General features: G+C 35.3%; 1 long non-coding RNA gene across 1 annotated transcript; it reads right to left on the bottom strand.

The window, feature by feature from the left end:
- Positions 1–793: 793 nt before the first annotated feature.
- LOC113471534 lies at positions 794–24,221 on the bottom strand. Its single transcript, XR_003394197.1, has 2 exons — positions 24,190–24,221; positions 794–896 (listed from the first exon to the last, which is right to left on the bottom strand). It is a non-coding gene; the product is annotated as an uncharacterized LOC113471534 (long non-coding RNA).
- Between the last annotated feature and the right edge of the window lie 1,981 nt (positions 24,222–26,202).

Below are 26,202 nucleotides of genomic sequence, written 5' to 3'. Positions count from 1 at the left end.
AGAAACAGGATAAGGGACCCACAAGCTCAGAAAAAGAGAGTTAATATTTTTAGTGGATGTGCCTAAACCCCTCTTTTTATTATCTACGAGTAAACCCATCTATTTATCTACTGTAGTAGGTGTTTAAAGTATTTATCACAGTAAAAAGTGTCATGTAAGTAATTTTTCAAGTCCATGTAAATTATTTTATTTCGTTCAATTGATCATTTTAATTTTAATTAATTAAATTCCAAACATCATCGAACATGTTAACGTGCTATGTACCTAAGTAATTATAAATTTATACGCGTAAAGATAAACATTTTCACTCTGGGCCTAAGCAAGGCATTAGGACAAGGTTCGAGCAGGATTTTTGGGGAAAATTAGTCAACCGAACACAAAATTTGAACAAAACGCTTCACATTCGTAAACATTGTGAAAGCTTTTATCGTTGTTCCTCAATGAATGGCGTAAAATAATGAAGAGGAAATTGATTTGTGAAATGATGCCACATGGGTAGGTGCACTTTGCAGCACTTCGAAGGACAAAGGAAAGACTTTGAAAATTTGGACGAATATTTTATGCACGAAAAAAAAAAAAAAAAATCCTCTAGAATGAGTAGGTGTGATAGACCGTCCCATCTGACAGACCTAGGTCTGAAGCTTTTCCCGCCACACACGTTCTGACTGTCTGACAGACACAGACGGTCTGAGTGTGAAGCTCTTGCTTGAAAAGGGACCACAACTGATGTTTCACCCTCAAAAGGAGATATGTTGGAACTTACGGGCATAACGCTTCCAAATCTTCTTTTTTCGTTGCGAAACTAAATTCCTGGTTGCTATCCAGAACTCTCAGTGGATATCGACATTTGGTGAGCATTTCCCCGTTACATTCCGTTGATGATGAGGTGTCGAAAACTGAAACAATGGAAAGCGATGTATGATTAGACATTATTCTATTTGATGTTAAGTAGGAGTTTGTTAAGAAATGAAAATATTAGTAAATAAATTAGATATTTTTTTCTTCTTCTTTTTCCTTAAACGTTTGTACTAATGGGTAGGTACATACTCTAATTTTCAGTCAACCATGTAGATTTGTAGAACTCACTCAGAAAAAAGGAGCCATCATTAATGACATCATGAAACCACTGCAAATTACTTCTGGAAATCATTTTCTCCCTAATAGTTTGCCTGCACATGACATCAAATGTTTCTTTTATTAGGTAAGTAAGTAGGTAATTTGAACTATATTTCCTACATAATAGTGTTATATTACAACCAAAATACAAATCCCCGGGTCTGCCTTGTAAGCTCTAGGTTGCGGGTTCCATTCCCGCTCGGAGCGGATTTTATCCTAAACAGATAAGGTTCGTTCTCGGAACGGCTGGCTCCTATCCTGTCTTCCTTCTCTATCCACTTTCGGGACGATAAGATCTCGGAAGTCAACAAAGACTTCAACATAAACATGTATGTATTTAGTATTGGGCCTGCATTGGTACCCCAGAAATATGGTTGGACCAAGAAGATCATCCAACAGTAGATAGGAACATTAGATTGAAAAGTGAATAGAAACAAATTTAATGAAGAAACATTTATCCAGAACCCAACACTGAAGAATCAACTGAAAAAGCTGACATTGCAAAACAGATACATTAGCAAAGTGGATGAGTATGTCCAAGAACAAAAAACTTTCTATGGAAAAGAATTTTTTTGGCACAAATTCGTCCAGACAGATAAAAGATAGGAGAAAAGGGCGAGAGCCAGCGAAAAGACACAGAAAAAGGGAAAATATTTGAAACACTTCACACTATCTCAAAAGCATCTCAAAAGCTTTTACCATTGCTCTGACGAAGTGGTTCTTGGAACAGGCATCGTTATATCCCCAGGGACAGTGTTAAGCTGTGTCCACACATAGTCGACGCCGTCGATCGACGTCGACTGAAACCGTACACTACCTCGACAACATAGATTCACCTCGTCGATCTGATCTATGTGTGGACAAGAAAAGCACTCAGTGCTAAATTTCAGACGGTTTGACAGACCGCGGTCTGAGTGTGAGGGGCGAGCATTACGTTTTCAATTGCCGTATTTCCTCATCTAAAAGTGTGTCCAAACATGGTCGATCAAAATGGTGAATCTATGTTGTCGAGGCAGAGTGGACGGTTCATCAACGACCGATCAACTATGTGTGGACACTCCTTTAGAAGGCACTTCAAAATCATGACGAAGTGGTTCTTGGAACAGGCATCGTTATATCCCCAGGGACAGTGTTAAGCTGTGTCCACACATAGTCGACGCCGTCGATCGACTAGATTGATGGCCGATCGATGTCGACTGAAACCGCACACTGCCTCGACAACATAGATTCACCTCGTCGATCTGATCTATGTATGGACAAGAAAAGCACTCAGTGCTAAATTTCAGACGGTCTGAGTGTGAGGGGCGAGCATTACGTTTTCAATTGCCGTATTTCCTCATCTAAAAGTGTGTCCAAACCTAGTCGATCAAAATGGTGAATCTATGTTGTCGAGGCAGTGTGGACGGTTCATCAACGACCGATCGCCTATGGGTGGACACTCCTTTAGAAGGCACTTCAAAATCAATGTCTTTTTTCCGCGATGGTTGCATCTATTTTCCAATCGTTTTCCGCATCTATTTGCGGAATTGCCAAGATCATTAGAAATCAAGTGATAAAATATGCACTCGTCATGCGGTCAATGTCATCACAGTGCCACATGGAGTCGTAAAATTCATAGTAGATACGATCACAAAACAGTCTGGTGTGAACATCACACGACTTTCTATCGGATGAAACATAAATAATATCAAACTAGAACGTTTTCTACTCTTTGTCAAAAAATGCATTTGCACTTTCAGTGCACATTCTCATATAAGCGAAAAATAATAAGATGGTGAGATCTTTTATTACCTAACTTTCGTGGTATTAGGTACTTACTAATTAGCTAATCAGTCTAATCACCTACTTAGGTATATTTATTATATTTTAATTGAGTGTTGTTACAGACCTAAATATCAATTATGCGAAAGACAGAAAAGAACCCAACAGTATACAATCGTCTTTAACCATGCATGATTTCATGATAACATGACAATGTACCTGAAAAATTACGAGCAGTCGACGGACTAAAATGACATCATGAAACCACTGCAAATTACTTCTGGAAATCATTTTCTCCCTAATAGTTTGCCTGCACATGACATCAAATGTTTCTTTTAGTAGGTAAGTAAATAGGTAATTTGAACTATATTTTTTTGCGAGTCGTATTAGGTACCTTTACTATGTGATAAAAAAAAATATTCTTTCTTTTTCGCAGAAAGCAAAAATAATTGCAGCAAAACATATTTCAGTGTCTTGAAAGGCAAAGAATCAAAAGGAAATAAATACAAGAAAAATTAAACTAGGTAGGTACCTACTACCCAAGTATTGTTTCGTGTTATAAAATTCGATGTTAATTATTAACTGAAAATTCTTGCTCAAATTTTTTCCATACAGGGCCTTTGAAGTGAAAAATTTTGGGCCCAAACTTACGTTCAAAAGAATTTCGTTCAAAATAATTTCGTGGCTCTTAGCTTTTAGTTATTCTGATTTTACAATTCAACTAACAAAGAAGGGACATTCTATTTTCCTCTATGAATACAGACAGACACCGAAGCGAATACAATAGTCCGTCCACTATACCTTTTATTATTAGTAATAATAAAGGAAGGACGGACTTTCGTGGCTCTTAGCTTTTAGTTATTCTGATTTTACAATTCAACTAACAAAGAAGGGACATTCTATTTTCCTCTATGAATAAATTAAAAAGCCTTAATTCTGTCACATTTATTAGCTATTTTCCAGATTTGTCACCTGCAAAATTCAGAATCTATTTTCATACTCTATGCACCCCATACGTAGGTATTTTGTAATTTATTTAGCAAATAAGTTAAGTATAGTAAATTGAGTTTTTCTCTGGGAATTTCTTCTATCACCTTTCCCCTTTCTGTCACATTTATTAGCTATTTTCCAGATTTGTCACCTGCAAAATTCAGAATCTATTTTCATACTCTATGCACCCCATACGTAGGTTTTTTGTAATTTAGCAAATAAGTTAAGTATAGTAAATTGAGTTTTTCTCTGGGAATTTCTTCTATTACCTTTCCCCTTTTCAATTGGCGTTTAGTTTTCGCCAAGCGAACTTGAAATTATAATAAAAATATTATAATACCTGCTCCTGGAAGCCCCGTCGATACCTAACATACTTATTCTAGCAAAACCCTGTACAAAACTCTATAAGAATATTCATTTCGAATAAATATGTTGCCGCTAGAATAGGAAAGCTATATTGATGTGGAGGAAAAGATAAACAAAGGTTACCAGCAATTTGAAAAATTCTTATTTCTTGATTCCTCGTAAATTGAATAGGGAAAGTTTTGTGTGACTGTGACTGTTGATGCATGTGTTGCATTAGCATACTCTCAACTAAATCGGTTTTTATCAAATGCACAAAACAGAATAGTTGATAACATGATAATATTATTATGGAAAATTTTAATGTGCCTTTTCCATGTGTGACTGTGACTGTTGATGTGGGTTAGATTGACTCACATCACTCACATGTGTTGCATTAGCATACTCTCAACTAAATCGGTTTTTATCAAATGCACAAAACAGAATAGTTGTTAACATGATAATATTATTATGGAAAATTTTAATGTGCCAAAAGGTTACCAGCAATTTGAAAAATTCTTATTTCTTGATTCCTCGTAAATTGAATAGGGAAAGTTTTGTGTGACTGTGACTGTTGATGTGGGTTAGATTGACTCACATCACTCACATGTGTTGCATTAGCATACTCTCAACTAAATCGGTTTTTGTCAAATGCACAAAACAGAATAGTTGATAACATGATAATATCATAATATCATTATGGAAAATTTTACTGTGCCTTTTCCTGTTAGAAGTAGGTATGGATGTGTGATAAAATTAATCAACATGGTCATGATCATGATTACCAACCGACTATTAAAAATATTAAAGAAAATATTTTTCCTACTAAAAGCTAAAAGTTCAAGTTTAGTATATGTGCCTACAATAATTACCCGATACCCATGACAAAAAATATCATTATCTTACATGAATTGGCCATTTGGAGAAAAACTGTCCTTTATATGAAAATTATAAAAAAAAGATTTGTGCAATAATGGGGTAGCCTTGTTTCTTCCGTCGCAAGCAAGGGAAACCGTTACTTTCTTCCGTGCTGTCGGCACAAATGATTCGTTTTTCTCATGGTATGGATGTGTGATAAAATTAATCAACATGGTCATGATCATGATTACCAACCGACTATTAAAAATATTAAAGAAAATATTTTTCCTGCTAAAAGTTCAAGTTTAGTATATGTGCCTACAATAATTACCTGATACCCATGACAAAAAATATCATTATCTTACACGAATTGGCCATTTGGAGAAAAACTGTCCTTTATATGAAAATTATAAAAAAAGATTTGTGCAATAATGGGGTAGCCTTGTTTCTTCCGTCGCAAGCAAGGGAAACCGTTACTTTTTTCCGTGCTACCGGCACAAATGATTCGTTTTTCTCATTTTTTTCGGGTTTTTCTGTATTTAGTTCCAAAGTTCCGTGTTGTTGGACGTTGAGAACCAGGCCATCGGCCATTATAACATCTTAATGGCATGTTTGTTTATGTTCAGGGCGTATTAGATTTTATTATTACGAGAATTCTGGTTACGATTAGTTTGGAGGGGGAAAGTTCAACAGACACGAGCTTTTAAGCGAATGGTAATAATATCTTAACAAGTCTCGGGCCTTAACTTTCATATTGACATTTCTTTATTTTATTTTTTCGTTAACTTGGGGAGCTCATTAAAAAGAAATGGATTGGACAACAAGGATTATTTCTTTCTTTCCTTTTTCTTCCTACCTTTTAAACATTACCCAAAAAGGTAAAAAACACAATAAATAAATATGTACATGTGACGATCGTTTTCTCTTCTCTTTCTTTTCCTCTCCTTTGCTTATTTTCTCCTCCTCCTTCTCATCATCATCCTCCTCCTCCTCCTCCAGAAAATGTTCTCTATCCAGACCGAAGAGGGCTTTCTACCTTGAGAAACCTGGAATGAACAATTTCTTTTTCTTTTTTTTATGTTTCTTTTGATATTGTAATTCGTTTATTATAATACAATTTCCTTTCGCCCTTATTTCTAAACATACACAGTATTTGTTTAAAATTTAGGGGGAAAACAATTTAAAATTGCTCTATTTCCCCCCAATCCTTCCCTTATTTTTGTGTACCCATATACACAAGTATATCCATTGCTTATATTTTTCTTTCGTTTATGTAATTCAATTTCTTTCCTTTTTTTGTCCTATGCGAAAAATATTCATAGCTTTCGGTTTTATGTTCTGAAAATGTGCTGCAGAGATGGCCACTAAAGAGTCCTACCATTACAACAGCTGTGTCAGGTAGATATGTCTGTCATTAGGTCATTAGTCATTACCTACTCATTACAACAGCTGTGTCAGGTAGGTAGATATGTCTGTCATTAGGTCATTACCTACTCATTACAACAGCTGTGTTAGGTAGATATGTCTGTCATTAGTTCATTAATTTAGGTTCAACCCCTTTCGCATATTCTCTTTTGAACTTCTCAAAGTTTGTCCCAGGTTTTGTAATTCTCGTTTTCTTGTTCTTGTTTTGTTTAGATGGCCACTAAATAGTCCTACCTTTAAAACAGCTGTGTCAGGTAGATATGTCTGTCATTAGGTCATTAGTCATTACCTACTCATTACAACAGCTGTGTTAGGTAGATATGTCTGTCATTAGTTCATTAATTTAGGTTTGACCCCTTTCGCATATTCCCTCTTGAACTTCTCAAAGTTTGTCCTAGGTTTTGTAATTCTCGTTTTCTTGTTCTTATTTTGTTTAGGTTTTTTATAGTTTGGAGGCCCAAACACACACACAAAAAAAAAGAAACATGGGAAGCCCTAGCAATACATTTCAATTTTGTTGTTTTAATGAAAGTTCAGTTCTAATGATACCAATGAGTGAGCTTGTAATTGAAAATCTGACCATTTACTGACTCTCTTTTCCTCGAATTTTCATGAACAATCCCAATTATAATCAATTATTCATTTTTCCTTTTATTAGTTTTTATGGAAACCAACATTGTCTTACCACTGATTGTGTGTGTAGTTAATAACCGAGAAGTGATTAGAAACGCCGAGATTCCTGTAAATTATTTTGCGTGCCATTTTTTTTTTATCTTATCATTCCGTTCTAACGGGCTACCGTGTGGGCTTTACCTCGATCAGCAGTTTTTTGCAGTCTTACAACTGATCCATAAATAAACAAATCATTGAATAAATGAATCTGATAAAAACAAAATGAAATCTGCATCGAAAAAATATACAGGATGGCTCGTTTGCAAACTAGCAACCTCTGTATTTTTCATTTTTTCAGCACAATGTCACAAAAAATACAAAATAAGGATCAGAACTATCAAGTCAGAAAAAGCTGTTATATCGTCCAAGATACGTATTACGTATGTGTACCAAGTTTCAAGCCCCATAAAATAAGGATCAGAACTATCAAGTCAGAAAAAGCTGTTATATCGTCCAAGATACGTATTACGTAAGTGTACCAAGTTTCAAGCCCAATGGATAATACGTATATTAAACTAAATATTAGGTAAGACTCAATATTAGGTATCTACATTTAATTGCCAAGAAAGAAGAGAAAAAACCATTGAAAACACACATTTTGAATTAATCGCACAAGATAGAAGCCCTCAAGAATGGTTCGAGGAATGAGAAAACAACAACAACATAAACAACAACAGATTGAACAATTTCTCGACTGGCAATTAATCTGAAAAATGCATCACGTGACACAAGTAGCTTATCTAACAAAATAGCAATAGAGTAGTATCTATCAGACATGAATATTGAAGATAACTAAATTTGACTATACTACGTAGGTACATACAGAGACAAATAAAATCGTGTATATTTTCCTTTCGGAAAAGTTCAACTCGGAATTTTCCCCATGTTTGTTTTCTTAGATAAATAAGGATCAGAACTATCAAGTCAGAAAAAGCTGTTATATCGTCCAAGATACGTATTACGTAAGTGTACCAAGTTTCAAGCCCAATAAAATTGGCTCAAAAATTGGTTACATACTAAATTTGACTATACTACGTAGGTACATACAGAGACAAATAAAATCGTGTATATTTTCCTTTCGGAAAAGTTCAACTCGGAATTTTTCCCATGTTTGTTTTCTTAGATCTGCTCTGTATGGAATTATCGAGTTATGAAGTTATCGAGCCATTGGAAATTCTCGGAATATCTCCAATTTGCTCATTCATTGGTTGTTTAAAAACATAAATAATACTGATAATATTATTTTTCCATTTTAATTAAAAAAGCTATGTCAACAAATTCGAAGAAAAAGGCGCGCATTTGTACCGAGAAAATGATCCCTGAGCATTTTCTGACGTATACTGAGCCATTGGAAATTCTCGGAATATCACCAATTTGCTCATTCATTGGTTGTTTAAAAACATAAATAATACTGATAATATTATTTTTCCGTTTTAATTAAAAAAGCTATGTCAACAAATTCGAAGAAAAAGGCGCGCATTTGTACCGAGAAAATGATTCCTGAGCATTTTCTGACGTATAGTTTTAATTAAAAAAGCTATGTCAACAAATTCGAAGAAAAAGGCGCGCATTTGTACCGAGAAAATGATTCCTGAGCATTTTCTGACGTAGGTATAGTCTGCATTTTCTGACGTACACTTCTGACGGTATTTGCAAAAGATTTCACTCTTGAATAACGCATTCCATTTTCATAGAGGAAGGGAGTATTACCATAAATTCTGAGGTTATCATAGGCAGTGAATAGTGAAAACTTGAAAAGTAACCAAACCGGCAAACCAGAATGCGAATGCACATCGTGTCAATTTAAACTGTAAAGGAATGTACCTGATACCTAGTGCTCTTAGGTATGAGATAAATTTTCCTCTCATAATATAAATATGTAGTACCTACACAGAAAATGCCAACACCCTCGTTATAAAATGGTAAACGCAAATTTTCGACTGTATTTCGATTGAAAATATTTCAACGATTTAAAAAAAATTGGTTTATATTTTCTTGGCTTTCTTACTAGCCACATCAATTGATTTGATGAACAGTAGGTACTTGAAATTAGAACCAAAGAAAAGGTTCTAGTAATAAATTTTTACTTTCCTTGTCCTATTAAAGGAAGGAAAGTAATGTATTAATAACAAGAGTAACAGGGGCGATAAATTTTCCTCTCATAATATAAATAATTAAATATGTAGTAGGTAAAATTTTCGACTGTATTTCGATTGAAAATATTTCAACGATTTAAAAAAAATGGTTTATATTTTCTTGGCTTTCTTACTAGCCACATCAATTGATTTGATGAACAGTAGGTACATGAAATTAGAACCAAAGAAAAGGTTCTAGTAATAAATTTTTACTTTCCTTGTCCTATTATAGGAAGGAAAGTAATGTATTAATAACAAGAGTAACAGGGGAATAGTATAAAGAGAGCCAAGAAAACTGACTCGATTTGAACCCTATGGACTTTTGTACCTCAGATTATCAGCTTGGGGAACTGAAGCAGAAAATTTGACCCTTCTGGTTGTTTGGCTCCAATTCGACCACGAAGAACACTGCTTATTTACCCACCTATAGGTACAAGTTATATACGTATCTACCTATTAGTATTTATCTATGTATAGATTGTATAGTATGTATTTCTATTACCCAATAGTCAAGTTCTAGCATTTGTTACTGACCATTTCTGTTACCTACTCTTTTGTGTTTGAATGGACTCGATTTGAACCCTATGGACTTTTGTACCTCAGATTATCAGCTTGGGGAACTGAAGCAGAAAATTTGACCCTTCTGGTTGTTTGGTTCCAATTCGACCACGAAGAACACTGCTTATTTACCCACCTATAGGTATTAGTTATATACGTACCTACCTATTGGTATTTATCTATGTATAGATTGTATAGTATGTATTTCTATTACCCAATAGTCAAGTTCTAGCATTTGTTACTGACCATTTCTGTTACCTACTCTTTTGTGTTTGAATGTTTTTTATTTATAGTCCCCATTACCAGGAAACCAGTTTGTTATATGTACTTTTGTTCCAGGTGAAAGGCCTTGGACTTTACTGATTGGGTACTGCATATAAATAGTCAACAGTACCTACCAGCTGATAGTAACTTGGAATACCAAAAATGAGATACGTGGATAAGATCAAAGAAGACCTGAAATCAAAGAAGACCTACTACTGTCCGTAGTGTTAAATCGCTTTAGAGGAGAAAAATTAGGATTGCAACCTCACCCAAAACCGAGCGGCTTGGAAAACACAAACACGAAATGTCGACCCCACTTGAGTGGGAAAAGACTAACACCCATATTTATGAACAAAATGCTGGCTCTTAAGTTCGTGCCAAGCATAGTCTCAAGGCATTTGATTGGTCAATTTTGACTTGAGACTGATCTAAGAACGATCATTCTTGTTCATAAATACGAGTGTCAGTAAATAAAAAAAAAGAAGAAGAGTACCAGCTAATAATAGGTAGCTAGTATGGGTTCTTAATTCCATTCCAATTTTTCCTGCCAATTTTTATCCGGAGATGACACGTATGATGTCATCCGACTTGCTGGTCTTAAGGATGATCTCCTTGAATTCTTCCCTAACCTGTAATCTCACGGAAAAGAAGATGTTTAGAGATGACACGTATGATGTCATCCGACTTGCTGGTCTTAAGGATGATCTCCTTGAATTCTTCCCTAACCTGTAATCTCACGGAAAAGATGTCTGGTTTTTGTTTACTGTTCTGGGATTTTCCCAATTGAGAAACTCAATAACAATACCTATTAGTATTAGTATAAACAGTGCTTTATTTATTTTTCAGTAGGGAGAAGAATAGGTAGATGGGTACAATAGTGGTAAATACAACAATGGGAAAAGTACTAGTATTATTTCTGGGATGTTTTGACAAATTTAATCTAAGCAACAATGTTACTCTCAAAATCTATAAACATAACCTAAGTACCTTGATAAGAGAATAAACTGTCAATAGAATTGACAATAGGTGATGCATCATCGAATTAATTATCATTGATTGGACAATTTTCACATTAAGAAAGGAAAATAATAATTACCTACTGTTGATCAATGAAATATCCATAAAAATGACATAACACATTTAGGTAATACCAAGATTTCAAATATAGAAATAAATTTATTAACAACATTTATTTTGATTTATTCTTTTCGCACTTGGAGCAGTTTCAAATGAGATTCTACCTACCTAAGAGTTGTATAAATACTTTTTTTGACAAATTGTAAACAATTCTGACAAATGGTGTGATTATTGTCTTAAGGGAGTTGTGGTCACAGAAAATATTCTTTCTGTTTCGTAATTTCCTGTTTTACAAATCTCTTCTATCAAAACTACAGTTACGAGGAAAATCAAAGGCCGGAATTTGGAAGGAAAAGTTTTTTAAGTCTGATCAAAGGTCTCAATACGTCATTCAAAAGACAATAGGACATGTTTACGGAAAATTTCAAAGCTGGAAAACCCTCGGTACGAGCAAGAAATTTCTACTGGTCTCACATTCCCTGACCCTGAAAGTTTCAGACTGCAAAATTAGCGTCATTCATTATGAAGAATACGTCACAACAGCAGTTATCAAGCTTCTCAACACTTGACTTCATCAAATAATTAGACATGTTAGAAAAGCATGGAAAGAAATTAAAGTACATCATAACACAAATATAGATTCCCTCATTATCAGAGGTGTTAGAGGCTTGAAGTGTGAATAAGTGGGTTTTTTATCTATGCTTGTGTACCTTTTAGTTCAAAGGCGAGATGCTGTTTCCTATTATGAACTAGCATATTCTACCTTGGATTAATAATACATATTCCAAGTATTCCGGTATTTTCCCGAGTCGAGAACATGAGGTGACGGTCCGAGAGATTATTTTTATTTATTAATTTATCATTATTTTTATTTATTTTCCAACTCCAGAAATTAAAGGGCGTAAGGCCAGTCTTCAGTGGACTGTAAATATAGTTTTATCAACAATTCTCATTAAGAAAACATTAAAAAGAATCCCCATTAGTGAAGAGCGTGGATCCAATCAGATGATAACATAGTAACCTGCTATCAAAATTGTGTTTGTTTTGTCTAATTCTTATAAGGTAATGTTTTATGTAGCTTTACATAGGTTTATGTAACACATTACATAAGGTACAAGTTCACTGTTGTTTTATTTACGTCCAGTTGAATGTTTTTCCACCTACAACGGTTTGAAGTTTACCGCGGGTTCTGTACCAGACAATGACGCCAGCAAGTCCGAAAGTTCGAACAGCTTTTACCTCATTCATACTAATATGTATTAATTAGTACCTAAGCACTTATTTGGCACTTGGTAAGCAAACACCTAATCTAATCCATGCTCGAGTTGACTTCATCACTGTTTTGTATAATATCTTCCTTTTTCGTTCATTACAATCATTACGTATTTTATGAGCTTCACGAAGTATATACACGTCATTGGAAATTTAATACCGTCAATTCTTTTGCAGAAATAATCACTAAAATGAAAACACTTTCACCTTCTTCCGGAGTACCTACATTTGTCGGAGTACTATCATAAATGGCCCAAAGGCTCTTCTTTTTTTTCATATATTAGGTATTTTATGATAGGTACTTACAGGTCCAAGGGACTCATACAAAAGAAGATCGGCCTTTTATAAAACCACTTAAAATATTTCCCTTTTCCGTCCTTTTCTACTTTGAAGGTAGAGGTTCCAAGGGAAAAAACACTTTCACCTTCTTCCGGAGTACCTACATTTGTCGGAGTACCATCATAAATGGTCCAAAGGCTCTTCTTTTTTTCATATATTAGGTATTTTATGATGGGTTCTTACAGGTCCAAGGGACTCATACAAAAGAAGATCGGCCTTTTATAAAACCACTTAAAATATTTCCCTTTTCCGTCCGTTTCTACTTTGAAGGTAGAGGTTCCGAGGGAGAACCTCTACTACCAAGAACTACTTTTTTGGAACTCTGTCTAAATCCAAAATTTCCGACAAAGAAGGTAAAAAGGTTCTTGTGTAAATTTAATCAGTAAAACACCGACTACACCTGAAATTTGGGTTGTCTATAAAGCGGACATTGTGAATTTGATAGTATACCTACTAATTCATTAGATAATTAGTTCGATGGGTAGTTGGGTAGGAATGTCAGAGTAACTTAAATATGTTGGATCGTGCTACGCAACGTGACAACGCTTTACGTCGTCGGAATATTTTGTCGTCAGAAATTTGATCTGAAGTGACCGTCAGTTGAGAAACTTTGTATTTCTTGGATTTTAGATAGAAAATGTAGAAATGTTATTCCATTCGGTATTCCAGAGAAAACTAGATGGAAAATCGTGAGAATGCTGTTGCTGATTTAGCACAACCAGTTTCGAATCGCAATCAACATTCTTTGAGAAATGAATGACATGAACTTTTGATTGCGTTATTGAATGATTTCTCGGCATTCCCAGTTTCGAATCGCAATCAACATTCTTTGAGAAATGAATGACATGAACTTTTGATTGCGTTATTGAATGATTAGCACAACCAGTTTCGAATCGCAATCAACATTCTTTGAGAAATGAATGACATGAACTTTTGATTGCGTTATTGAATGATTTTTTTTCTTTGAATTAAAATGAAATGAAATTGGAAACAAATGAATTCATTGTCTCTATTTCCTTTGGCTTGTGTCTGGATACCTGATAAATATTTAGTCTGGCCAAGCATTCTTGAGAAAACTTTTCCCTATGCATGTTGCAATAACAAGGCTGACGCAGTCATCAGCTCGGAAAGTCATTGGCAAATGCAAAACTGTTTCTGATCCATAACGAGGTTGAGAACAAATCATTTCGAATTCAAAATAATAAAAAAATAAACTATAATGTCAAAATAACACGCGAATTTCTGTTTTATTTAGCATAAGTCTTCAATTAACTGTAGCGTTTCATACATTTGAGCTTAACGTATTTGTTTACTGTGGGCAAGTAATTTGCAAATAATTTCAGTTCATTTTTGTTATTGTTTTGTTTTTGCAATTTTTACCCACACTGGTTGTGGAAATGTATTCCCGTGTTTATTACCAGAGCTTTGACTAAATATAGAGTTCTTAATAACAAATTACACTGCGAATAACACGCGAATTTCTGTTTTATTTAGCATAAGTCTTCAATTAACTGCAGCGTTTCATACATTTGAGCTTAACGTATTTGTTTACTGGGCAAGTAATTTGCGAATAATTTCAGTTCATTTTTATTATTGTTTTGTTTTTGCAATTTTTACCCACACTGGTTGTGGAAATGTATCCCCGTGTTTATTACCAGACCTTTGACTAAATATAGAGTTCTTAATAACAAATTACACTGCATTAGTACAAGTTGTTAAGTTTTATATGCGCTGGTAGGTCAGAAGTTCTTACTGGTGTTACTTGAGTGTACTTAGCGAAAACTATTATGAGCTGCCAAAAACAATGTACTTAACTGCAAGAGTTTTTACATGTCCCCACTCAACTTGCTAGGTAATAAATTAATAATTTATGAAAAACACTTGACTTTTGGTTTTACTTATTTTTCTATTTTACCTTTAGGTAAGTACATACTCGTATTTCGGGAGGTACCCCATTATCAAGATAATACGTATATTAAACTAAATATTAGGTAAGACTCAATATTAGGTATCTACATTTAATTGCCAAGAAAGAAGAGAAAAAACCATTAAAAACAACACATATTTTGAATTAATCGCACAAGATAGAAGCCCTCAAGAATGGTTCGAGGAATGAGAAAACAACAACAGATTGAACAATTTCTTGACTGGCAATTAATCTGAAAAATGCACCACGTGACACAAGTAGCTTATCTAACAAAATAGCAATAGAGTAGTAACTATCAGACATGAATATTGAAGATGGAACTTGATGGAAGATTCTAGAATTACCTGTACCGAATAAAAACAAGATATGATATACCTACCTACCGTCTATTCTGTTAAAGAGGAATAAACAGGGACACTATTGTCAATCAATCGTACAAAATGCATGATGAGTTCGAAGGGCTGATGAATTTACCTCGACGACAAGATGAAGCTGCACCAAGTAATAATAAAACAGCTTAATTAAAATGTCAATCAATCGTACAAAATGCATGATGAGTTCGAAGGGCTGATGAATTTACCTCGACGACAAGATGAAGCTGCACCAAGTAATAATAATAAAACAGCTTAATTAAAATTTGACCACCAACATGGGGACATTAGGTAATGATATGAATTGAAGCTGTTCGCTCCCTAAGGAATTTGATATTGGGAATCAATTGAAAATGGTCTGTTGAAAGACATTGAAAATTCGATTGAAAAACAGATGAGTAGGAGCTGGATAAAACTCTAAATTGCCTGCCTTTCACGCTTAAAGTGTCTGACAGACCGCGGTGTGTTAGATCTAGGTATGTCAGACGGTCTGTGCTGTGCTTGAGTGGCTGGGCTCAGGTGCTTCTCCAAAAGGAGCTCTACCCATTCTAGGAACGTTCACGGAGAAAGCACCGAGAACGTCCCGGAAAGACTCGCTCCACCTCAGGAAACTCTTAACAAAATATTGGAAAGTAAAACTTTATTTGTCTGATATAGTGATATACTCGTACCTACGAAGAGGCTGTGGTATTTATGAAATGTTGAAAACCGAACGTCCCGGAAAGACTCGCTCCACCTCAGGAAACTCTTAACAAAATATTGGAAAGTAAAACTTTATTTGTCTGATATAGTGATATAACTACGAAGAGGCTGTGGTATTTATGAAATGTTGAACGTCCCGGAAAGACTCGCTCCACCTCAGGAAACTCTTAACAAAATATTGGAAAGTAAAACTTTATTTGTCTGATATAGTGATATACCTACGAAGAGGCTGTGGTATTTATGAAATGTTCAAAACCAATTAAGCAATTAACCACAGAACACAATGGCGATAGGTGGTAAGTGGTAAGGGGAGGTATTTCAATGAATGATGGAGTTTTTTGCTGTGGAAAACATCTGAAACACATCTGTCGATTTCAGCCTCTACGGAGGCTTTCCATGAATCAGGTTCTAATTGACCACTGAAATCAGCGTGATTGTGGATGGGTGACTGTCTGGTCATGTCATATTTTATGTCTTCTTTTTCTCCGCCTTTTTGTTCAGACGGGGTCTGACATGTCATATTTGTGGTCTCGCTAAATATGCACTTAGCCCCTGTTGATCTCAGTGGCATATTTATTTATTTATTTATACAATTAACGGGATTCACCCTGTACTAACTATTACAATGTTATATTCCTAACTATGACCTAAGAAGTTTTTTTACGTTCTTTCTTTTTTTTTCCTTCAAAATGTTCGACTGAACATTTGGAAAGTAAAACAGATTAGGTAGTAGGTACCGAAATTTCTTAACTTCGTACCTTTCTCTTACTTGCCTCTTATCTCCCCACCTCGCAGTATTATGTATTATAATTACAGACAAAATATGCGAGGTTTGGGGAAACAGAAGAATAATATATGCTTATTTATTTTACACATGTAGTAAATCTGTCTTTCGCATATTGTTAAACTTATCTCTAATTAAATCATATAGCTCGCGTTCTTGTTTGTGTGTTTTCACCATTGAATTATCTGTGTGTGTTATCACCACACGAGGAAGAACGAAAGAAACTTCTTTCTCCCTAAAGAAGCAGAGAAAGTTCGCGTGTTTTACCTGCAAAGGTCTCAGAGAATGAGATACGTGGATAAGATCAAAGAAGACCTGAAATCAAAGAAGACCTACTACTGTCCGTAGTGTTAAATCGCTTTATAGGAGAAAAATTAGGATTGCAGCCTCACCCAAAACCGAGCGGCTTGGAAAACACAAACACGAAATGTCGACCCCACTTGAGTGGGAAAAGACTTCAGTAAATGAAAAAAAAAAAGAAGAAGAGTACCAGCTAATAATAGGTAGCTAGTATATGGGTTCTTAATTCCATTCCAATTTTTCCTGCCAATTTTTATCCGGAGATGACACGTATGATGTCATCCGACTTGCTGGTCTTAAGGATGATATCCTTGAATTCTTCCCTGACCTGTAATCTCACGGAAAAGAAGATGCCTGGTTTTTGTTTACTGTTCTGGGATTTTCCCAATTGAGAAACTCCATAACAATACCTATTAGTATTAGTATAAACAGTGCTTTATTTATTTTTCAGTAGGGACAAGAATAGGTATATAGGTACAATAGTGGTACATACAACAATGGGAAAAGTACTAGTATTATTTCTGGGATGTTTTGACAAATTTAATCTAAGAAACAATGTTACTCTCAAAATCTACAAACATAACCTAAGTACTCTGATAAGAGAATCGTCAATAGAAATGTCAATAGGTGCATCATCGAATTATTATTGATGGGACAATTTTCACATTAAGAACGGAAAATAATAATTACCTACTGTTGATCAATGAAATATCCATAAAAATGACATAACACATTTAGGTAATACCAAGATTTCAGATATAGAAATAAATTTATTTTGATTTATTCTTTTCGCACTTGGAGCAGTTTCAAATGAAATTCTACCTACATAAGTTGTATAATAGTCTTTTTTTGACAAATTGTAAACAATTCTGACAAATGGTGTGATTATTGTCTTAAGGGGAGGTTGCTTTGGAGGAAAACAATTAGCTACTTCGGTGCTTTGGGTATTTTTACCTCGTGTTGCTCGCTCAGTAGAGTTATCTAATTTGAGATGTTCCATTCTTGATTTCAAGTAGGCTAATCCTGCAGTAACCAGTCTATTTGGTCTGGAAAGTAGCGCGTCTGCATTGTAAGCGCTAGGTCGCGCGACAAACTTTATCTTATGCACTGAATTGGACCCTCTATTGGACCGGGGTCCCACGTCCCACAGCCTCGTTTTTTGAGTGAGTTCATACACACAGTTCACTGAACTAATAATAAAGCTGACTATGCAAACATATCATAATTATTATGTAGGTACAATCTTTATCCAGTTTTACTCTTTATCCGAGTCCTCTTTATCCAGGTTCGACTGTATTGGACTTTGATTTGGAGAATCCCCTCCCCCCAAAAGCCACTGTTTGAACTCTTGATCCTCCTCTCTTCTGAATAATCATAAAGTCTGGGACCTAAACAACATAAAATATGCTGAATAATTTGAAATTTTATTACCCTTCCAAATTTTCCTGCTTACTTATGCTTGAGATTTTTTTTCGTTTCTTTTTTGAGCATTAATTTAAAGTAGTCGGTCAGTGAACTGGATTCAACTTCAGTTAAGACAACCTGGTTTGCCTTGTAAGATGAAAGATCTACTTTATCCAGTTTTACTCTTTATCCGAGTCCTCTTTATCCAGGTTCGACTGTATTGGACTTTGATTTGGAGAATCCCCTCCCCCCAAAGCCACTGTTTGAACTCTTGATCCTCCTCCCCTCGAAATCCTGGACACAGGCCTGCATGTAAACAGTCAACATGTAAATAATAGTTAATAGGTTACCTACTTACTTGACTTACTTCCTACATTTTCTCAGTAAAAAAAAAAATTAATAATAATAATAACGTAATAATTAAAGAAGTGTGAGTGTACTTCACATGTTTCAACTCGGTAAACGTGGTTCACTTAACACATGGCTTTAAGAGTACGAGAATTTCATTTCAAACGCAGTCAAATCCCGCCATAACAGTTTTTTTTCCAAGAGATTTGATCGAGGAAACTGTAAATGCCAAGGTCTTATCGTCCTGAAATCGTAAGGAGAAGGAAGACAGGTAAACGTGGTTCACTTAACACATGGCTTTAAGAGTACGAGAATTTCATTTCAAACGCAGTCAAATCCCGCCATAACAGTTTTTTTTTTTTTTTCAAGAGGTTTGATTGAGGAAACTGTAAATGCCAAGGTCTTATCGTCCTGAAATCGTAAGGAGAAGGAAGACGGGATAGGAGAAAGTCAGCCTTTCCGAGAGCGAACATTATACGTCCAGGATAAAATCCGCCCCGGGCGGGAATCGAACCCGCGGCCTAGCGCTTACAAGGCAGACGCGCTACGAACCAAGCTAACTAGGCTGGCTGCCACAACAGTTTACAATGCTTCTCAAACCCATGGACCTAAATAAGCTACTTTCTTTTCTTTTGTGAATGAGGAAGGTTTCGTGTTAATGTGTCAGCACCATTTTACAACAGAACACCCAAATAAGCACCATTCAATAGGATAAGGAAAGTCGTGTGATGTTCACACCAGATTTTTTTAATTTTTTTTTATACGAATTTACTAACTTACCCTGTTTTGGCACTAAAAACTGACCATCGAAAATTTGACCCGATTACATTACTTTCCTTCCTATAGGATAAGGAAAGTAAAAAGTTGTGATTCGAAAAAAAAAAAAAAAAGTAAAACAAAATTTTCCTCATAAAATTCACTCCTACATTGGTTCCGTCCCTGATACCTATGTGGGGAAAATAAATGTGATTACGGGTTCGAATATTATGTTTCGTGTTCTTTATTAGAATATTCAATGTTAAGTGGGTGTTTTCATATTGAATTAAACTCGCCTGACACCCTCTACGGAGATGCTACTGGAGTTAATGATTTTTATCTTCGTTTTTATTCGGTTTACTAGTGGTTAATCCTACCTGGGGATACACGCTATAAAAAGGTGTGAATGGTTGTTTAACATTTTGGCATAATGTAGTGCAGCGGACTTTAGGCCTGAAGATTGGTGGTTCGAGTACAAGTCAAGTAGGTATTTATGTCTAATACAGTTTTCTGATGATTTCTTTTGGGACAAGAATTCATATGTGACACTAGTTTTTTCCTCTTTACTGTCCACAGATTGTTGTTGTTGTTGCTGTTGCTCTTTTTCCCCCCATATAGGCACTTGCTGCAACGAGTAGGTACTCGTATTTCTGGTGAAGGTAAACAGCACAGTTTTCTGATGATTTCTTTTGGGACAAGAATTCATATGTGACACTAGTTTTTTCCTCTTTACTGTCCACAGAAATAACACGCGAATTTCTGTTTTATTTAGCATAAGTCTTCAATTAACTGCAGCGTTTCATACATTTGAGCTTAACGTATTTGTTTACTAGGCAAGTAATTTGCGAATAATTTCAGTTCATTTTTGTTATTGTTTTGTTTTTGCAATTTTTACCCACACTGGTTGTGGAAATGTATCCCCGTGTTTATTACCAGAGCTTTGACTAAATATAGAGTTCTTAATAACAAATTAGACTGCATTAGTACAAGTTGTTAAGTTTTATATGCGCTGGTAGGTCAGAAGTTCTTACTGGTGTTACTTGAGTGTACTTAGCGAAAACTATTATGAGCTGCCAAAAACAATGTACTTAACTGCAAGAGTTTTTACATGTCCCCACTCAACTTGCTAGGTAATAAATTAATAATTTATGAAAAACACTTGACTTTTGGTTTTACTTATTTTTCTATTTTACCTTTAGGTAAGTACATACTCGTATTTCGGGAGGTACCCCATTATCAAGATAATACGTATATTAAACTAAATATTAGGTAAGACTCAATATTAGGTATCTACATTTAATTGCCAAGAAAGAAGAGAAAAAACCATTAAAAACAACACATATTTTGAATTAATCGCACAAGATAGAAGCCCTCAAGAATGGTTCGAGGAATGAGAAAACAACAACATAAACAACAACAGATTGAACAATTTCTTGACTGGCAATTAATCTGAAAAATGCACCACGTGACACAAGTAGCTTATCTAACAAAATAGCAATAGAGTAGTATCTATCAGACATGAATAGTGAAGATAGAACTTGATGGAAGATTCTAGAATTACCTGTACCGAATAAAAACAAGATATGATATACCTACCTACCTGTTCGTCTGTTAAAGAGGAATAAACAGGGACACTATTGTCAATCAATCGTACAAAATGCATGATGAGTTCGAAGGGCTGATGAATTTACCTCGACGACAAGATGAAGCTGCACCAAGTAATAATAAAACAGCTTAATTAAAATGTGACCACCAACATGGGGACATTAGGTAATGATATGAATTGAAGCTGTTCGCTCCCTAAGGAATTTGATATTGGGAATCAATTGAAAATGGTCTGTTGAAAGACATTGAAAATTCGATTGAAAAACAGATGAGTAGGAGCTGGATAAAACTCTAAATTGCCCGCCTTTCACGCCCAAAGTGTCTGACAGACCGCGGTGTGTTAGATCTAGGTATGTCAGACGGTCTGTGCTGTGCTTGAGTGGCTGGGCTCAGGTGCTTCTCCAAAAGGAGCTCTACCCATTCTAGGAACGTTCACGGAGAAAGCACCGAGAACGTCCCGGAAAGACTCGCTCCACCTCAGGAAACTCTTAACAAAATATTGGAAAGTAAAACTTTATTTGTCTGATATAGTGATATAACTACGAAGAGGCTGTGGTATTTATGAAATGTTGAAAACCAATTAAGCAATTAACCACAGAACACAATGGCGATAGGTGGTAAGTGGTAAGGGGAGGTATTTCAATGAATGATGGAGTTTTTTGCTGTGGAAAACATCTGAAACACATCTGTCGATTTCAGCCTCTACGGAGGCTTTCCATGAATCAGGTTCTAATTGACCACTGAAATCAGCGTGATTGTGGATGGGTGACTGTCTGGTCATGTCATATTTTATGTCTTCTTTTTCTCCGCCTTTTTGTTCAGACGGGGTCTGACATGTCATATTTGTGGTCTCGCTAAATATGCACTTAGCCCCTGTTGATCTCAGTGGCATATTTATTTATTTATTTATACAATTAACGGGATTCACCCTGTACTAACTATTACAATGTTATATTCCTAACTATGACCTAAGAAGTTTTTTTACGTTCTTTCTTTTTTTTTCCTTCAAAATGTTCGACTGAACATTTGGAAAGTAAAACAGATTAGGTAGTAGGTACCGAAATTTCTTAACTTCGTACCTTTCTCTTACTTGCCTCTTATCTCCCCACCTCGCAGTATTATGTATTATAATTACAGACAAAATATGCGAGGTTTGGGGAAACAGAAGGATAATATATGCTTATTTATTTTACACATGTAGTAAATCTGTCTTTCGCATATTGTTAAACTTATCTCTAATTAAATCATATAGCTCGCGTTCTTGTTTGTGTGTTTTCACCATTGAATTATCTGTGTGTGTTATCACCACACGAGGAAGAACGAAAGAAACTTCTTTCTCCCTAAAGAAGCAGAGAAAGTTCGCGTGTTTTACCTGCAAAGGTCTCAGAGAGATCAAGACTTAGTGTCAGAACTAATGAGCTTTTGTGTTCTTCATGGAGCAAGAACATATAGGAAACATTATTGCCAAAGGTTATCGGAAAAAAAATCCCCTATCAGGGCGATAGTCTCATGGAAAAGTTAATCTAACAGGTCTAGGGCATGCATATGATGACCTGGTTATATCACGAATCAGTGGTTTTTCATAATTCATAGGTGAAAGATGGATGGGCTGAGAAAGGAAATGGGAATACACTGTGTGCCAAAAGTGGCTGAGAAACGAGCAAAACAAAGGGTTGAGAAAATGGGAAAACTGGGGCAAATGTACCACCCTTAGAATTATTTCAACTTACTGTGTATCTACCTACCTATGTACTTAGGACAAACTTACATTTCCATTTCTACACAAGTCGATACTCGCAAGACGGAATACTTTAGGTGCAAAATGGGATAGTAGAAAAATTGTTTTGAATAAATGATTTGACTTGTGTCGAAAGAGAACGAAACTTTTTTCCAGTCAGCAAAATGGGATAGTAGAAAAATTGTTTTGAATAAATGATTTGACTTGTGTCGAAAGAGAACGAAACTTTTTTCCAGTCAGCTTTTTTTCCTCTCTCCCTAACTACCTTTTTGGTACCTTTTTTTTCTCCCTACATAATTCAGTAAATGATATTCGATATTCCAACGAGAAGAGAAAACTAAGGAGCATAACGTTGCACAAGACAAGGTCCTAATTAGTACCTAAGTAGCTGACGAAAAAAAAAAAACACTTTAAGATCTAAATATTCAAAGCTTTGAAACCTTCTCCCTCCCTTTTTTGTCTCGCAAGGATGTATCGGGTGAGATATCGGACAAACTACTAAAACACAAAATTAGACACTCATATTTAGACAGTTGTCCTTCCTCTATCAGACCTAGGACAAATCAGAAAAATATATTTCCAGTTCTCATCAAATCAGAAGACGAATAATATAATCTGTGAGTCCAGAAAGTTTTATTTCCTGATAGAGTCATAGAGACAGTTCATGGTTCGAGATCATCTATCTATGGATTCTATATTCTATGGCAAGTGTTTTTATCCATCGAAATGAACTTTTAACATAAGAAGGAGACAAAACAAAGGGTTGAGAAAATGGGAAAACTGGGGCAAATGTACCACCCTTAGAATTATTTCAACTTACTGTGTATCTACCTACCTATGTACTTAGGACAAACTTACATTTCCATTTCTACACGAGTCGATACTAAGGATGTATCGGGTGAGATATCGGACAAACTACTAAAACACAAAATTAGACACTCATATTTAGACAGTTGTCCTTCCTCTATCAGACGTAGGACAAATCAGAAAAAATACATTTCCAGTTCTCATCAAATCTGAAGACGAATAATATAATCTGTGAGTCCAGAAAGTTTTATTTCCTGATAGAGTCATAGAGACAGTTCATGGTTAGAGATCATCTATCTATGGCAAGTGTTTTTATCCATCGAAATGAACTTTTAACATAAGAAGGAGGAAAGCACGTTATAAGAAAGCTCAGTCTTGACTGATAAAGAACCCGAAATATCTGAACTAAAAATGATTTTTTGATCTGTCACTTGTGACTATCACTATCATTCTATTTTGACATCTGTAGGCTGAGCCATCCAATCATTCCAATCAATGAGTACATCTGAACTAAAAATGATTTTTTGATCTGTCACTTGTGACTATCACTATCATTCTATTTTGACATCTGTAGGCTGAGCCATCCAATCAATGAGTATCTAAAACGTTAGGTAAAAATAAAACAAATAGAAATTTACCTGACAGGAGAATGGTGAACGAAAACAAAGGGTTGAGAAAATGGGAAAACTGGGGCAAATGTACCACCCTTAGAATTATTTCAACTTACTGTGTATCTACCTACCTATGTACTCAGGACAAACTTACATTTCCTTTTCTACACAAGTCGATACTCGCAAGGTGGAATACTTTAGGTGCAAAATGGGATAGTAGAAAAATTGTTTTGAATAAATGATTTGACTTGTGTCGAAAGAGAACGAAACTTTTTTCCAGTCAGCTTTTTTTCTCTCTCCCTAACTACCTTTTTGGTACCTTTTTTTCTTCCTACATAATTCAGTAAATGATATTCGATATTCCAACGAGAAGAAGAAACTAAGGAGCATAACGTTGCACAAGACAAGGTCCTAATTAGTACCTAAGTAGCTGACGAAAAAAAAAACACTTTAAGATCTAAATATTCAAAGCTTTGAAACCTTCTCCCTCCCTTTTTTGTCCCGTGAAAATCAACAACAATGTCGAGCATATAATTAGTTGAAGTTTTTCGACGGATTTACAAACTCCCTTTTTCCCCTTTATTTTAGCGAGGGGTAGCGAGCGAAAGCCATTCGTTTTTCTCGAAGTTATTGTCATTATTTGAAAGTTCGGAATAAAAATAAGAAAAAACATGAAGTAGGTAACTATTCGTGTACACTGTCAGATTATTGTCTAGATACCTACATTATACATAATTTACATTGTATACGTATACTCATAAAACGGTCATGACATAATCGTATACCTAACCTGCAAAGGTCTCAGAGAGATCAAGACTTAGTGTCAGAACTAATGAGCTTTTGTGTTCTTCATGGAGCAAGAACATATAGGAAACAATATTGCCAAAGGTTATCGGAAAAAAATCCCCTATCAGGGCGATAGTCTCAGCTTAGTGTCAGAACTAATGAGCTTTTGTGTTCTTCATGGAGCAAGAACATATAGGAAACATTATTGCCAAAGGTTATCGGAAAAAAAAATCCCCTATCAGGGCGATAGTCTCATGGAAAAGTTAATCTAACAGGTCTAGGGCATGCATATGATGACCTGGTTATATCACGAATCAGTGGTTTTTCATAATTCATAGGTGTAAGATGGATGGGCTGAGAAAGGAAATGGGAATACACTGTGTGCCAAAAGTGGCTGAGAAACGAGCAAAACAAAGGGTTGAGAAAGCATTTTGAAACAATAAAACTTCGTAAACACTCACGAAAAAAATAAAAACTTCACAAGTAGAACAAAACTTGTAGCGCTAGAAAGCATTTTGAAACAATAAAACTTCGTAAACACTCACGAAAAAAATAAAAACTTCACAAGTAGAACAAAACTTGTAGCGCTAGCCTTAGTGTCAGAACTAATGAGCTTTTGTGTTCTTCATGGAGCAAGAACATATAGGAAACATTATTGCCAAAGGTTATCGGAAAAAAAATCCCCTATCAGGGCGATAGTCTCATAGAAAAGTTAATCTAACAGGTCTAGGGCATGCATATGATGACCTGGTTATATCACGAATCAGTGGTTTTTCATAATTCATAGGTGAAAGATGGATGGGCTGAGAAAGGAAATGGGAATACACTGTGTGCCAAAAGTGGCTGAGAAACGAGCAAAACAAAGGGTTGAGAAAATGGGAAAACTGGGGCAAATGTACCACCCTTAGAATTATTTCAACTTACTGTGTATCTACCTACCTATGTACTCAGGACAAACTTACATTTCCTTTTCTACACAAGTCGATACTCGCAAGGTGGAATACTTTAGGTGCAAAATGGGATAGTAGAAAAATTGTTTTGAATAAATGATTTGACTTGTGTCGAAAGAGAACGAAACTTTTTTCCAGTCAGCTTTTTTTCTCTCTCCCTAACTACCTTTTTGGTACCTTTTTTTCTTCCTACATAATTCAGTAAATGATATTCGATATTCCAACGAGAAGAAGAAACTAAGGAGCATAACGTTGCACAAGACAAGGTCCTAATTAGTACCTAAGTAGCTGACGAAAAAAAAAA

This window comes from Diaphorina citri, unplaced genomic scaffold (assembly GCF_000475195.1).
Source record: "Diaphorina citri unplaced genomic scaffold, Diaci psyllid genome assembly version 1.1 scaffold2592, whole genome shotgun sequence".
In the NCBI taxonomy this organism is placed as follows: domain Eukaryota; kingdom Metazoa; phylum Arthropoda; class Insecta; order Hemiptera; family Psyllidae; genus Diaphorina; species Diaphorina citri.
Note: the sequence above shows the minus strand (reverse complement) of the source record. Positions and strands in the feature narration are given on the sequence as shown.